The sequence below is a fragment of the Cupressus sempervirens genome, chromosome 1, assembly GCF_028749045.1.
Source record: "Cupressus sempervirens isolate cs-2001-9-10 chromosome 1, ASM2874904v1, whole genome shotgun sequence".
NCBI classification, from domain to species: Eukaryota; Viridiplantae; Streptophyta; class Pinopsida; order Cupressales; family Cupressaceae; genus Cupressus; species Cupressus sempervirens.
The window spans coordinates 706,952,650-706,967,997 of NC_143118.1; the positions used below are offsets into that span (position 1 = coordinate 706,952,650).

At 36.8% G+C, this 15,348-nt stretch overlaps 1 protein-coding gene across 1 annotated transcript in view; it reads left to right on the top strand.

Annotated features, from left to right (window-relative positions):
- Positions 1-15,348, top strand: part of LOC149579910 (S-adenosyl-L-methionine-dependent methyltransferases superfamily protein) — a 67,305-nt gene that overhangs the window by 38,399 nt on the left and 13,558 nt on the right. The window lies entirely within an intron of this gene.

Genomic DNA, 15,348 nt, shown 5'->3' on the forward strand with positions numbered 1-15,348 from the left:
ACAGAAGGAACAACTTAAAGAATGAAAATCACACAAATCTGAAAATGGAAATGTCAGTGACTTGCATGAACATTCAAACAAAAATATACAAGAAAAATTACCTCCACTTCACCAAAAATGAGAAAGACAAAAACCTTGTCCAAAGCTTTGAGCAAATCTGAAAAACTCCAAGAGATGTTCGAATTTTAGAGTTGCCCAAACCTAGACTTAAATAGATATCGAAATCCTCATTACAAGGTTCGAATTTGGACATGTGTATATGGTTAGAGAAATGCAATGCCCAAAATGTGGAACAACTTTGACTTAGCAACTTCAAATGCAAAGGTGTATAAAAATAATGTCTAAGGCAAGATAAAGCTTGTAAAATGATAAAAAACAAGCTTGGATTTAAAAAACCTCATCTTAGATAGCTTCTTGAAGAGATTTGATGCAAAAGTGCTTTGAAATTACAAGGTATTTTGATAGAAATCTGACCCAAAATAGGCTGTTCTTTGCCCAAACGCATATGGAAACAATATATGCAAGAGCTCTCAAAATCGCCGCCTATGAGAAGATACAGTGTTTGTAAGACTAAATGTGTTTTTTGAAGATCATAGCATATTGAGATACATGCATTTTCATCCAAAAATCGCCAATCAGCCTCATCCAAATAATAAACGCTCTATAGAAGAACATTGACATGCTACGAATAACATGTATTTCCTTTAGAAATTGCCAATATAAGGGATAAGGCATTTTTAAGTCAAAACACACTTTTTGGGAGATATAACATAATATAAACTCCATGCATTTTCTGCCAAAATCGCTGTTCAGCCTTATAAACACTTTTTAGAGGAGCAAAGACATGTTCAATATACATGTATTTCTAAAGAAAATTGCCACTCCTTGGGTTTATAGAGGGAAAAACATAATGGGAATTAAATAACATATGTTTCAAAACATGTATTATTATGAAAAATCACCACTTTTAAAAATCAGGGCTTTAGTTAGTATAAAACAAACTTTTTAGGGTCTTACACATATTTCAAAATACATGCATTCTCAAAGAAAATCGCCACACTTTGACTCTTTCCTTTATGACCAAAAGTGTAATGCGTTTTTGAGATGCATTGACATATGTTATAAACATATGCATTTGGCTTTAAAATCGCCACTTTTGCCATAAGATTGAAAGGAAAACATATTTATAATTAAAACATATGTATTTGGGTCCAAAATCACCACTTTAAATTAAAAAGAATAAAGAACTCATTTTAATTTAACATTTATATGTAAATGAGTTTAAAAAACCCACTTTAAATGGTGACTTAAAACATATGCATTTAATTATTAAAAATAATTTTTAAAACACAATCACATATGCAATCGCATTTTAAAACACACTTTTAGTTTTAATGATGTTGGGACTTAGATTTTATTGAAAGCGGATTTTCATGAAGTAATTTTCATATGGATGTATGCAAAATGAAATAAAGATCCCACTATATGAACTTAAGTGGTCTCATGTAATTATATTTAATATTTAACAATAATTTTTAATAAAGTAATATAAAAAATAGTTTAAAAAAAAACTATTTTCATAAAACATAAAAAATTATGGTCAAATCAACTCAGAATGAGCTGAAATTTTAAAATGGACCATAAAATCCACTTTAAATATCAATTATAATTTTATATTGTGCAATTATCAATAAAAAGTCCACTTTTATGAGGTTTTTAATAAAAATAGGTAGTTGACTTGAAAAACCCCACTTTTTCCATTATAGCTTGAGTTAGACAACTCTGATTTCAACCAAAGTTAGCTCAAATCGAGCAAAATTCCAAGGGCTATTCACCTAAGGCAAAAACAAGAGCAAAAACTATTTACAACACAAAGAAAATCAAAGAAAAGATGTGAAATTTTGCCAAAAATCGAGTGTTTGAAGTGTAAGAAAGAAAAACTCTTACCTACAAACAATTGAGGATGATCTCGACAAGAAACTTTTAAAAGAATGCATAAATAAGAGTACACAAAGAACAACTCGGGGATAATGAGTTGTTTTCATGATGTCTCATAAATACATTGAAGCAAAGAGGATGCACCTATGTATCCATGAGAAAATTCTGTAGGGTTGCCTCAATTTTGTAGTGTAATCCGGGTGCACGCACCTGGGTCAAAACCCTGGCGCACTCGATGCGGGTGCGTCACGCACTCGAGTACCCCTGCCGGGAGTATTTCCGCCGTCGCACCCCCGCCGCACCAGTCAAGCACTCGGGGGGGACGCGGTGCTTGGGTGCTTCTAGGGTGCTTGGGTGCGTGGTTGCTTCAGGGTGCTTCTCAAGTGCTCGCAGGGTGCTTCCTGGGTGCTCATGGGGTGCTTCCTGGGTGCTTGCGGGGTGCTTCCTGGGTACTCACTTTGATATGGCTATGATACATTATTATTATTTCACTGTTTCATGCTATTCGGCTCATTGTCATCATGAGCATCTTTATGATATATGATATTTATAGAATCATATTTGAAGAATGAATTTTGAATCTTGCAACTTGAACTAAGTTAATTTGTTAAATGGTCATTAGAAATAGTTATGAGGTTTCAAGTTTCAAGTTTGAACTTATGGTTTGTGAATCACATTTCAATTTTCTCTATTCATTGTATTCAACTATATTTGGTATGTTAATGTTATATAATATATTGAAGTATCATTTCATAATTAGCATTTTCACTCATATATATTATATATATACTATGCAACCCCCTCCTTCCACTCCCCCTCCTCCCCTACCCCCCCACCCCCCCTCCGCTCCCCCACTGCCGCACCCCTGCCGTCCCCCCGCTGTCCCCAAATTGAGGCTATTTTTTTCCCGCACCCGAGACTCATCTCAATGCCCCCCCGCACCGCCGCACCCTCGAGCCAGGGTAACACTGCAATTTTGTGATGTCAAAATTGAGGACAACATAACCCTAACTTACATGTCTATTTTGAAAGGTAGAGCCAGCACGAGGAAGAGGCACAACTATGAAACATCACTAGAAAACTATTGTGAATCACATAAAATCCCTGCATTTCATCAACACCACAAACTCCAAAATTTGAAATCAGAAAACCACGTAAATCTTCATTTCTTAAAACACTAGAATGCCAAACTCTATAAAATCCGTGTTTCCTGTGTGAAAACACCAGCCAGCTAGGTTGGTCTCTGACCACTAAAACTAGTAAGCTTGAAGAAGGTTCCCATCCTTAACAATTGTTGGAAGAACTCCTTTGTTAATTCTGACAATTTCTCCTCAAAATAATGTGTACTACTCTAGAAACAACCTTATATTTATTACATAAACCATATTTGGTAAAAGTAAAACAATTTTTTTGGAAAATTAGTTCATCTAGTTTAAAACATAGGCAAGTTCCATTTACAGTTTTGCCACTCCATGTCAAAACCATGTAAATGAAATGCCACTACGATACTACGGCTTCCTATCCACCCTCTCTCTAGATTACCCAAGTCAATGCTGTTGCAATCAGTTCATGTGAGGGTGAAGATCACATAATTGGTTTTTTGTCTTGTTCGTTTACTACATAAAGAAAGGAGACCGAGCTGCTAAGTTTAGAGATATAGAGGGTATTCCTGTCAGGTAAAAGAGTTAGGTAAGTGTCCTTATATTAGGATTAACATTGCCCTTGCATGCCGAGATTGTACTTTATCTCAATTGAAATAGAAATGGAATTCTCTGTGCATCATCTTCATAACCATCTTGTATCGATTTATACAAGTTAATGAAATCACAGTGATGTGTTAATTGTGCTTCTTATTGAGTTTGATGCTCTAAAATTGTTTTTTGTTGATATTTCAATTGATTGTTGATCACGCCATGACCAAGCCTCACAGTCTATGGGAAGTAAGAAATTCAGTTTCAGATTTGGCTTCTCATTTTCTGGTTCACAAGCTTGGTGGTTAAGATGCAGGCTGCTAATCGCTACAGTAGTTGCGAGATAAAGAGCAATAATCTCATGAATCCTTGTTTTTAGTGGGAAAGAAGTGCTGTGAGAGGGTAACTGGGAGTTGCTGCAGGTGCATTGCATGAGAGTATTGAAGTTGCTTATTTGCATCAGTGGATTTATCTTTCTAGTGTCTTTGCCATTTGGTTGGAAACCTTGGAAATTCTTGACTGTGTATGCATCCAAGTTCTTCTCATTATTGTCTTACCTAGGGAATTTCTTTCTAAATTCTGTTTATGAGTATAACTCAAATTAAGAATATGAATCACAACATATAAAGTATGCTGAAATGAAAGGACGCAGGAAGTGTAGCATATGCTTCCTATGCTAATCCATGAGAGGAAATATATGTTAAATTTAAATTATCTTATGGTTGCAAGGAAATAAAGACAAAAGTAATATACTTTTACTTTGTGATTGAAGTCGGGAAAACCATTTTGGGAGAAAGTTCCAATATCTGAAAAAGAGCTCAACATGTTATTCAATAATCAATGGTTACAACATATTTGTAGAGTCTAAGCCTTATATGGGCATCACCAACAAGAGATTGGGATCAATTTTGCCAGCATAACAATACCTACAAAACACACTATGGATCCTCCACCTCAAACACCTAATGAAATAAGAGAAACAATACATGAAATTGTCAAATGGTAATTTGAAACAAATAAGCCAAAACTACTGAAAATGTTGGTCCCTAAATGTCGAGTTGAAATTGAACACAAAAATCTCAGGATGAGTCCATGGGCTAAAACTAGTTTAACGTTATTCTGTATACTTGTCGAAGCATTGTCATTGTTCACCATAGTTACACCATCCTACAAAACGGGGGGCTAGGGGAACAAGTTTCCGGGACGAGGGGACATAGGGGCCTTAATTTGGGGACGACACAAGAATGACGGCAGGGGACCAGGGGGGTTGTATATACTATACATATGGTACTTAAAATGCTAGTTATGAAAAGATGTATGGCAATATAAGATATAAATATGTAAAAGAGTAAATACTTTAACATGGCATTGAATTGGAACATCAAACATTTATCATAAATAGTCAAATCAGCAAATAGTTAACATCGCGATGGCCCCTTGTCCTTGGTGGAGTTGGTGGAATTTGGTGGCACTATTGGGGACAGGGGAATAGAGTCCCCAATTCCCTGGTGCGTGGGGCAGAAAAGGGGGGGACGCATCCCCGTGTTACTATGCTGTTCGCTCATCACTTGGGTGCCTCATTTTGGCTCCATTATCATTGTTCAAATATGACTTACCATGTGTAATCACATGCCTCACAAGTTGGTCATCTAAGTGTGGCTCCCTCTTACAACTCTCTTATTTGTCATTGCTGGTCTCACTTTTTTGATGGGAGGGCCCAAATTTCAAAGGCTATAAATTTGATTCGGAAGATCCTTTTGCAATTGTAGATCAGAGAGGTCCATATTGTCATAACAAACACACTCTGGTTAAGGCCCACCTTGTCAGCCGACTGGATGGTCCTGGCGGTGTTTCTGTAGCCGACGGAATGATTGTCGTCGGTGTTTTGTATTTTGTAGCCGACGGGTAAATAGTTTGTAGCGAACATAATGTTTGTGGCCGACGGACTCCTTCGGGAAGGTTCGGCGGATAGTATTTATATCCCGTCTGGGATCATTGTAAAGCATCTTCTATCATGAATCTTATCAAGCATAATGTATGTTTGGCATATGTGAATATAATACTGCTATTCTGTTCCATTGTCTGTATGTGTTCATTTTACTTGTGCGGTAAACATTTGGCGCCGTTAAAAAATAAACTAAAAAAAAAAAGAAAAAAGTTCTCCGTGGGAGGTTCTCTGCGTGGAAGGAGCCTCATGGACATCTGTCTGCGGAAGGACCTCCGCGGACACCGGCCGCGGGCACCTGTCCGTGGGAGGTGCTCCGCAGACACCTTTCCGCGGCAGTTTGTCTGGCGGGGTGTTCACGCGGAGACTGTTTTATCTTCTTCCCGCGGGGTGTTCACACGGAGGTTGTTTTGATATAACACTGCCGCGGAGTTTTGTCTTCAAACTTCATAATTCTTTTTTGCGTAAGGGGTATATTCACATCTCTCGTGAAAAGATTCAAGCAATCCCGCATACTTTCCTTGTGGTGTAGGAGAACAAGGTCATTTTGTGTGCTCTGCAGTTCCCGTGTTCGATCTTGAGGAAGACCAGCAGGCGGGAATAACAGTCTTCCACGGGCGGATTAGGATTTCCTCCGTTTCAAGAAAGATCGTCAGATTCTAAGGTCTAAGGTGGGAATGGTTTAGACTAAAGGCCAACTCCCCTATCTGCGAGATGCAAACCGGCGGAGGCCTTTTCCCCGTAGGCTTCGTGTTAACTGCCAAGTCAATTGCTCCGGGAGGTTGTAACTGTTGTGTCTATGCTTCAGAGGTGTCTTGAGTTCGGCAGGGGAAGGTGGCAGGAAGCTTTCTAAAAAAAAAAAAAAGACGACTTTACAAATTCAAATTGTTCAGAATGAGTAACGGATAATGCCTAAGGGAAGGGGAAGTCTCAGTGATTGCCAAAAAGAGCGTGGAATCGGCAGAAAATGTCAGAAATAGTCTGTTCCGTGCATTTTTGTGTGGGTTTCAAAGTGCTAATTTGGTGACCCCGCCCCGCCGGGGGCGTTGCCCCATGGACCCCCAATCGTTGCAGATATCAGTTCTGGGAGTCTGATCAGTTGAGAAGAGTTGAAGTTGCTGCAGGCATGGATTGTTTGTGTACCAGAGGCACTGGGAGTAGGTGTTGGACGGGAGGCTGTCTTGGTGGATGCGTAGAGAGCTCGGGAGGAGCTGATCATCCAATTGGAGGCAATGCAGCAACACTTAGCTCAGTGGACCCAGTGTTGGAAGCAGAGAAAGCAGCACGGGTGGCTATCAAGGTCAGCTTGAGGAGACAGTATTGTGTTAGCAGAGGCTACAGATGTAACGGGATGAATGTGGAAGTGATGTGACAGAAGCAGATTTTTCTTGTTGTAGTCACTCTGATAATGTATTTTGTTTGTTAATTTGTCTCAGATATTTTGTAATTGTCGTCCGGAGACGACTTTTCTTTTTGGGGGGGATGGTGTCAGCCGACTGGATGGTCCCGGCGGTGTTTCTGTAGCCGACGGAATGATTGTCGTCGGTGTTTTGTATTTTGCAGCCGACGGGTAAATAGTTTGTAGTGAACATAATGTTTGTGGCTAACGGACTCCTTCGGGAAGGTTCGGCGGATAGTATTTATATCCCGTCTAGGATCATTGTAAAGCATCTTCTATCATGAATCTTATCAAGCATAATGTATGTTTGGCATATGCGAATATAATACTGCTATTCTGTTCCATTGTTTGTATGTGTTCATTTTACTTGTACGGTAAACACACCTCACCCATTTTTTTGGGGGCTAAAATCAACTTCTAGAGCCTACAAAATTGCATTTTTAACATTCTTAACAATATAATGCTAGGTTGAAACACCTTTCCCAACAAGAAGTGCATAAAGACATTAAAAGGAAAATACTACAAATATCAATAGAATACTTGGTCAAGAGGCTAAGATGATGTATACTATTACTGTTATATTGGAGTGAAAAATACAACTTATGAAAGCAATTCAGAAAACTAGAGAACTTTCAAAACATTGGGAAGGGCATTGAAGTCTCATTTACTATCTTTACTATTTAACTAATATTGATGAGACTTGGTGAGGGCTCCTGGATCTGAGCCTGAGTTAGGTTTGGTGAGTCAACAATCTTTGTCCTTTAGGATTTTTTGGCTTTACTTGTACCTACCGCATTTTGGGGATGCAATGGTGTGTTGTAAAATATTTGGGTTGTCCCCAATTTTGCTTGCTGATCTGGAAATGGCATTCAACCGTCTGGAATGGTTGTGGATGGATGATTTTATCAAGGATGACATCCTTTGACCATCTAGGAAATGATGGACTTTCCTTACATGACCGAAACGTTTGGAAAAACACACAATTGATAAAACAAGATTCTGGAACTCAGATTTGGAAATAATCAAAACTTGAAATTGTATATCTTGCTTGTGGGGACTAGAAAGGGTTGGATGTACTGCAAGGGTTTGATTATTCTTCTACTAATAGTGGAGTTTGTGATGCTGTTGAAGGTGCCTGTCTTTGAGGACCAATATCTAATTGTGCCAGTATGCACCATAGTTTGCAAACTCGGACTCAGAGAGTACTTGGCAAGTCCAAAATTTTCAACTTGGCAAAAACTTGCCATATACTTGACAAAAACTCTAGAAAAACTCGGCAAATCAGGAAGTACCGATATTTAAAATCTCTTAAAGAAACATATATTTTTTGTAGGATTCAATTACAAAATGTATTAAATTAGAAATTGACATCTCAATAGAGAAAATGCATAGTTTTATAGCATTATCATCATGCGAAAAATGCATCTAATCTAATGTTTTCTCTGCATTGAGACTTTTTACCCACATATTTTTACATCTATAAATACGCGAGAGTTAAACTTGAGAGTACTCGGCCAGCAAAAATAATTGAGAGTACTCGAAGAGTTTGCAAACTATGGTATGCACTATTCATTTTGTTTGAAGTTGTTGATTATATAAGGATACTCCTCAGTTTGCCATATGGGGTTATAGCATTGTAAGAAAGTTCAGCGGACCAACTCCTACACTGAACTTAAAAGAAATCATTCTAAACTTTGTCAAGTTTTTTCAAGAGTTACAAAAGGTTAACATAACTAACATGCATACTATAACACAGTGATTTATGCATAGAAAACCCTTCAAGGAGAAAAATCCTACACCACAAAAGCCAACCAATATATTATTTAGAAATCAATAACTTATTACAATAAACTTGCACAGAAAGCTTCTCATAGGAATACCACCACCAGAGATCCAAAGGTAGCTCAACATGTATCAGACTTGTAGAGTATATTACAATATCTCTCATGCGCCTAATATTTAGTAGATACAAAACATTAAACTGTCAAATGGTATTACAAAACCATGGGCTAAAACCACCCAAAAAAGGTGCACAATATATCCACCTTTGGACCTTTGACCTAATGATAACCAATCAAGATTCATGACAAATTATAAAATAATTTTTTTAGGGGTGCTGCCCCTGAAAATCCTCACTAGGACATGCTTCCCTCAGCGCCTAGCAAGGGGGGAACATCCCCTCCCCTCCCTCACTTCTAACCGCCTACACTCACATATCAACAATAACCCCTTTTCTCAACTATAGATTTCTATGTTCCCCTGAGTTTCTGGGACGGGGGGATGTGTTTCCAGGATGACAGATTTTTATGGCAGTTTTGGGGACGGGGGGTGGCAAACGAGGATGACTATATATAGATAGATAGATAGATAGAGGGAAATTTTAAAATTTACACTGAACTTTGCAAATATACATGTCATTCATATGAAACTAAGCACAACACATATCATTTAAACATTATAGATCCTTAACATACACCATTTGAATGCCATTTAGCAAATGTTAACTGATTTCAGTACTTAATTGTCAATACGCATATCAATATGTGAACAAAAATATTTAAATATAAGTTTAGGAGTGAACAATATTACAAAAATCTGAAAATCTGAATATGCCCAAAGGCTAGAGGGCTGCCATTAAATATCAATCTATCATCATCATGTTCAAGTTCAATGTAGAAAACAAAATATAGGCTGCTCCTATTCTGCCCTTGCCACCATGTAGGAAGCAAAGTTTTTATATTTTTTTGTTTACTTTTTTTTTTCACATGGAAAAAATTGGAGATGGTGTTGGCAATATGGCTAGGTAAGATGAGTTATGGTTGTCATTTATGGCAACATATATTTCAGGATGTAATGACAAAATATACTATTGAAGATTCTACAGTCAGAGATAGAAAATTGTGTAAGTGTTAGACAGTTTCACAGAAAATGCAGAGATTGTTTTTGGCATAGTGAAGGCTACAAAGATATTTGGCACGTGCAAAGTTAAAGGAAGGTATATCAGAGTGTCATGATGACATACCTAAGTGCGCAAGTTAGTACGAACAATATAGACAGAGTTACAGGCCAAATACTAGTAAAGACAGTATGCATAGAAGAACACGGTACACCGGGAAAAAGAGGTATAAAATGTTAAAGAATTATTTTTGTTACAAAATAATTACTTATGTTTGTAGGGACGACATCCTAGATGTTTACCCTAAATCAGTGTAGCATTTGTTTACATCAAGCCGACTACACAAGAGTTTTGTGAAAGGAAATGGTATAAGTAAAGAGTTACTTTATGCGAAGTAAAGTGTGTGTGCGATATATCTGAGAATGCAAAGTTTATGATATATATGCAAACTATCTATATGACATGTGAAGTTAATTGAGAGATCTGTGAAGCGAATTTTGATGTCAGATCAGGTTATGCGAAGTACGACAGTCACTAATAAAGAAGTTTTTGTATCTATCTTTTTTGTATAAAGGCACTATATTGTATAATTGCATGTTAGGGTAGTGGGCTCTTCTTGCATATGGTTGTAATTGTAATACCAACTCCTAACAGGGTTGAGGCTTTTAACATGGCCTAATCCTCTAACAAGGACCGAGACACTATATGTAATTCACAGACTCTTAACAGGGTCAATATCCTTAACAAGATTCTTTTGTTTAGTGGATCATTTTGTGGGTACCATCCCCACTGGGGTTTTTCCTTGGCTAGGGTTTCCCTAGTTAACAAATAATGGTGTTATGAGCTCTCTTTTTGTATGGTTATACCTACAAAATATCAACACATGATATCCACCAATTATTCAAAAATAAGGTAATGGCCTTTTGAATATCATGTCACATGAAATTCACCAAGTACCTATTATATATCTATGAAACAACTCATAGACCATCAATTGAATGACATCTAACACTTAGTTGTTGATTTACAAGATATAGTCTATCATGATCTGTTTCAACGTTTATATAAAATGTATGTCATGATTTAAGTTGTAAGATTGTCACCTTCCAATAACTTATACAAATACAAGCAATAATCATTTGGAAGTTGTCACTTCCTCATGATGTACACTGGGGGCAGACCCATATACACATGACATCAAAAGTTTACACAATCGCCATGGGTACTATCATGTAGTGTTATCATGACACCCCCATGAACCATATTAGAGAATAAGGTTTTCAGCTCAAACTTATCTCTCATAGAGAAGAATATATTACGAGGGTTTGCACTGGGAACATCTTCTTCACGAAGAAACACTAATTTGTTAACCTCCTTGTTGAGGTTACTTCCAATAAGGTGTCAAAACTCCCTTTGAATTTGATATCAACTAGTGAGTTCCTCGTTCAAAGTTACCTCTGATGAAGTGTTAGATGTCAAACTCCGTTAGGTTAATTGAAACATATCCTCTATCTGCTCCCTTTCTTTGTCTAAGGTTGCCTCTAATAAAATGTCAAATTCCCTTTTGTTATAGAAGAATATGCATCATTCCAATCATAGAAGATATGTTGTTCCAACAGCCTCACTTTATCGAGCATGATCAACATATGACTAATTGTAACATGTTAAAAATCTGTAAACTAATTAACTGATTAAATAAAGGAAATAACATCACAATCTTAACCGAATGAAAGGAGATGTAGTACATCAGTTATTCTATTCTTTCACATGAAGGAAAAATATAAGTTAACCATAATTTACATTTCCAAATAACTAGAGTCTATCAATCATTTCAACTACTAGGTTCAGATGACATTCAGTTAATAACTACCATTTCACTTGCATTTCATATATCTAATTTCTTGACATCTAGAATTAAGAAATATTTAAAATATACAATAGCAATATATTCATCAAATGAAATATGAGAAGCATAAAATAGATAACAGAGAATAAGTGGATGATGTCCTTGTGTTATGCAAGCTAATAGCAATATATTCATCAAATGAAATACGAGAAGCATGAAATAGATACCAAAGAATAAGCGGATGATGTCCCTGTGTTGTGCAAGCCTTGGCATTTGGAAGAGAGGAGAAGCATTACCATGGGCTTAACCTCCCAACCACAGGGCTTAAGTATACCCACATGATCTCCATTGAGAAAGACCCTCCCTACCCTGGGAGTTGGCCTAGGACATCCCTATTCTGCCACTGAGCATCCTAGTGTTAGAGTGTCGACTAGTCAACTGACAAGGTTATGGACACTTTCCAAACAACCTATCTTCTAACCCCTTTCACTCTGATCTCTGGTCATCACAGCGACAATCATGCCATTAATCTACCTTGGCCAAGGATTTCAGATGGGCAACTTAGATGCTTGATCACCCACTGTTGGACTTGACAATAAGGATTTATGCGAATAATTTCCATGAGCTCACTTAGTTATTGAATTTGAGTGTTGTTACTGATTATATTTTCTTTTCATTGTAGGATTATTCCCACTCTCCCTTCATCTCGACCATGCGGTCCTCATGGATGAATTCTAGGGAGGTTTCTCATATGATATTTGGTTTATAGAGTACTTATACATTGCCATCTTTCATGCCAGTTCTAGCCTATGGCATCATAAATGAGTTAAATCTTCATTCTGATTATTTCTGTATCATAAGGAGCAACACCCTATCTCAGAGATAAATTGACCATATTTCTGTATGGGTTAGCACTCTTTGACAGATTAACATATGCGCTTTCATATTCAAATGCTATCATAGGCAAAGGCTTTCGAAAATCAGATAATTCTTTTCTCGTGACAAGTTTTTAATAGAAGAAGAATACTCAAAATAACACATCTGGATTTTGGATTTTCAAGGGAAACAAATGCAGAAGCTTGCTCTATGAGGCAAGGTGACAAGTTCAAAATGCATAACTTAAGCATGATAAATAGTATATAAATGTAATGCATGACTTGAATTGGTAGGTGTGATTTGGGAAATATGAATGGCGCTGGTGTAGGGTAGATGCTACCTACCTACGCTACCAAAGCTTTCAATTCTGTCCAAGAAAAAGGAATACTGAAATATGTCACAAGCTCGGCAAAGTTAGAGACAGTCTTCGATTATAATCACACGCCTACTTGGAATCAGCAAAGAAAAATATAGCATGAACAAGAATGAATCGTTGTGGAAGTATAATGAATGGAAGAACCGCCTGGGAGGGTGAGAGGCAATGTATATATATAATGCATCCTTAAAGAGGCGAGCAAGATAAACAAATAGACACCTGCGTGCATGCTCAGTTATGCAATAATGACTAAGGTGGCAAAAAAAACGTTCGCACGAGTCTTCCAATTTCATATTTGAATAAAATAGAAAGACATATAGCTCGATGCTATAAAAGGAGACATGAAAAGGGTGGCTGCTCAAGGAAAATAAATAAATAAGTAAATCATAGCCAAGGTTCGAAATGAAAAAATAAGGGTGGGAACAATTTCTTCATTCATGCTTTAATATATTAATGCCGACCCTTTGTATTCATGCTTGTTTGAGTAGCCTTCACATGTATACATATACATATACATACATACATATATATGTATGTATATATGTATGTATGTATGCATGTATATGCTAAATTTGAGATTTGGATACATACATATATATGTGTGTGTGTGCGCGCGCGCGCGTGTTTTCCTACATACATATTTTATACCCACACAAGTATGAGTATAGACATGATAGTATTAAACTAAGACATGATAGAATTTGCAGGATATATCAAGATCATCCATATAATAAAAGTAATCTTTCTTATTTGAGTTTTTATAATGTTATAATTTGATTGGTTAGTGCATGGTCATCCTTTGTACTTTCTTGCTTGTCTAGCCGTTTCATCCTAGATCCAGGTGGTTAGATGTCATACTTGATGGTTTGATTGTGGATTTGGGTGTCCCATTCCTAACTCCCATTTTGGCAACACTCCCCTCTTCATTGTGCTCCTACAAAATAAAAGAAATGGTTTCGGAGTAATAACACATTTCCATAATTTGAAATTAAAAATCTTACATAATCATTTTAAATTTCTAAGATATTCATTTTTTCAGTTCTCATCATAATAGCTAACTAACATGTCACATGAAATAATAACTAATAACTGAAATTCCATTTCACAAGGATCAAATATCTTAACAACTTTACTGATAAATCAACTTCACATGAATCAATTATCTCAACAAATTTACTGAACAACCAACCAACTTCACATAATTTTTCAATGACTAGCAGATTATTTTTAAATGTGCCAAAATTTGGGATGTAATACTAATGAATCCTTGATCCAAAACCATTATGGAGCTGCTATCATAAGATTGAGTCCTGTAAAATATTTGCTAACATGCCTAATGTATCATTCTTCTTTTCCTGCAAGAACACCCTCAAAGATAGAGGTAAAGATCAAGGCAAATATCTCTTATAGAAATACAAATAAGAGAGAAACTATAGTGAGTAGATAAATGTAATACTAAAGGACAATAAATACTTATCTGCACATCAACATCCTTGATACAAGTTGCTCCAATGAAGGTCCATATGCAGTAAATCAGAAAATGCCTCCATTTAAGTATTTGTCAAACACTAGGAATGAAACAATTGTTATTATTCCCCCACTGTGTAAAATTTCCGCTTACTCCATTTTATAGAGTTTTCAATCACTATGAAGTCCAATGAGAGACAATCAATCAATTTGCATTCAATTGATAAACAAGTGCCATGATTTGAGCATTTGACTCTCCCAAATCACTCTTTATTACTGCATGCGGAATTATGAATTGATTTTCCCTTATTGAAATGTGAGCTGATATATCAGACCCTCATGCCTTGGTAGTTCGACTGGTAAAAGCCCCTTGTAGTTCTAGCTCTGGTTTCGTATCAAAATTGTTTCACAGGTCTTAGATCGAAATAATAATTCTGTATTAAGAGACCACGTGTCTACAGCTACAAGGAAACAGATAATAATGCATGTATAGCATGGAGAAAGTAATTGCTTGTCCTGACTCAATTCTGAGAAATCAATTCATCTCTCTTTTTGTGCCATGAGTGGAAAACCTGTTTGGTACAGGTAGTGACTTTATTTAATCTTCAGTAGGGACCCTTGGTATTAATTGAATGCATTACATCAAGGAGGAAACAACTGTTCATTGGGTCTGCCATAACCCAGTCAACTCTCCTGTATGAATTTAGTCATCTTTGTATCTGCTTGCCACATGGAGAGCATAGATGTAAACGTAGCGATTTTACAAATTCCGGTCTACCGTATGCAGAAGGAAGTTGCATACAACGAAGTTGCTCTGCCTGGTGATTTGTTTGGAAATCTGCCCGTGTTTTATTCGTGCACCCATATTGGTAGTTTTAAATGCCTGGTGATTTATTTGGGCCAAATCGCATCGA